The sequence below is a fragment of the Galeopterus variegatus genome, unplaced genomic scaffold, assembly GCF_000696425.1.
Source record: "Galeopterus variegatus unplaced genomic scaffold, G_variegatus-3.0.2 Scaffold3851, whole genome shotgun sequence".
Lineage (NCBI taxonomy): Eukaryota > Metazoa > Chordata > Mammalia > Dermoptera > Cynocephalidae > Galeopterus > Galeopterus variegatus.
In genome coordinates, this window is record NW_007729962.1 from 5,185 (window position 1) to 7,498 (window position 2,314).

Sequence of the window (2,314 nt, forward strand, 5' to 3'; positions counted from 1 at the left end):
ATTCTTACACTGCTTTATATGTAATGTATTTCTTAACTTTTGCTGCTCTCAACGTTTTTCTTTGTCAGACTTTTGATAGTTTATTTATTTTATGGCTTGGTAAACTCCACTTTGGGTTGACTTTCATTAGAGAATTCTGAGCTTCCTGTACCTAAATATTGGCATCTATCCACAGAATAAGGAAGTTTTCAGCCATTATTTCTTTGAATACTCTTTCTGGCTTTTTGTTCTCTTGCTTCTCTTTCTGCAATTTTATTCTGCAAACGTTTGGCCTCTCAATGGTATCCTATAATTCTTGTAGGCTTTCTTCATTCTTTTTTATTCTTTTGTCTTTTTGCTCTTCTCACTAGATAATTTCAAATGTTCTAAGTCACTGATTCTTTCTTTTTAATCAAGTCTGCTGTTAATACTTTTAATTGATTTTTTCAATTCAGTCATTGCATTTTTTATCTCTAATATTTTTATTGCTTGTATTTTTTGATAAACTTCTCACTTTGTTCCTGTATTATTTTCCAAATTTTTAAAATTCTTATTCTTGTAGATCACTGAACTTCTTAAAGAGGATTTTTCTGAATTCATTTTCAGTCATTTCATAGATCTACATTTCCTTAGGTTACATTATTGGAGTTTTATTAGGTTGTCTTAAAAGTATCGTGTTCCCTGATTTTTTCTGATCCTTGTATTTTTGCATTGTTCCCTGTACATTTGAAGAGACAGCCCCCACTTCAGGTCTTTACAGGTGTTCTTTGGAATAGATAGACCTTCATTATTTACCTAGCCTGTGATATTAGAAGGGCCAGCTGGTGACAGCCTTGAGCAGGCAGAGCTTATTATGGGTTCTTTTGTTGCCTAGGCTACTGCCTTTCTTTGATGTTGGGTAGGGCTACTGGCTGGGCTCTGCTGGCTGACAAGACCACTGGTTGGGCTCTGCTATTAGGAAGAGCTGCTGGCTGTGTACTTTAATAATTTATGGCCAAGCCAGTCACAGGATGCATTCTTTGTCTTAACATTCTATTATTTGTGATCTGCAGTTGGTCAGGGCTGAAGGCTAGACTGTGACGTTAGGCAGAATCACTGTGTAGGACATGTGTAACCAGAAGATGTGCTCCTTAAAAATGAATGATTAAGGATTGTCTTTCTTTCAGAGTGGGTCCATGAGTTGGGCTTCTGGCAGACTTGAGTAGTTGTTGGTCTCCTGTGTCAACCATATCTAACCACTATGCTTATTTGAAATGCATGGAGATAGGAGTCCCCCTGCCTTTACAGGGTCATTAGTCGGGCTTTTTGGTTGAATGAAGCTGCTTCTTGACATCCCATGTTAAGCATGTCTAGCCACTGTGTTCCTCCAAAATGGGTAGTGATGGGTGTTTCTATGTCTGGGTGAGGTCATTGGGGTGGATGACTAGTCTGGGCATGGAAACTAGCCATATAGGGACTCAAGCTAGGTTGAATATCTTATCATGCTTCTGAAGGTGACCAGTTCAGCTTTGCACACGGTCTATGAGGTTGGCTCCAGTAGGGAAATTAGTGGCAGAAACACAGAGGTACTACCAAGAACTTCAGGCTGCTCACTGTGACCTCTGCCTGCTTTCTTTGTTTCTATATGACCCCCAGTAGTCTAGCCATGTTGTTACCTTCAGTGATCCCATGAGATGAGACTGGAGTGGGCTTCATGGCAAACATCTCAGAAAGCTAAGAGAGCTAGATGACTGCCTCCAGTTGTCTTCTCCTCAGTTGAAATAGTGGGCCCAGGAGAATTCTTACTATCTGGTGTTCTGCTGACTTGGGTATGGGGAGGAGTGATGTGGTCAAAGACAGATCATTCTTCACACCCTTCTAACTTTGTTTAATGCAGTTCTGAAGACCACTTCAGTGTCTCAGGCTTGTTTCCTAATATTGGTATTTCAAAAAAAAAAAAGAAGAAGAAGAAGAAAAAGAAATGTTCCAGTCTGCAGAGTTGTTAGTTAAACTTTCTGTGAGGGGGAATGGAATATGAGATTTCTTATTCCACTATCTTGCTGATATCACCAACATTTATCATTTTTGAAGGAAAGATTTGTCTGGTACTATATTCTTGTTCTTATTTGGCTGGGGGTTTTTTTGTTTGTTTGTTTTTGTAGTTGTTGTTGTTTTTGTCTTTTTTTTCCCCCTTCCATCATTTTCAATACATCACACTTCTTCTGGCCTACATGGTTTCCATTGAGAAATTTAATGATAGTTGTATTAATATCCCTTTATATTTGACAAGTTGCTTTTCTTTTGTTGCTTTCAAAATCATTTTTTCTTCTTTGGTTTCTGACAATTTATTATGATA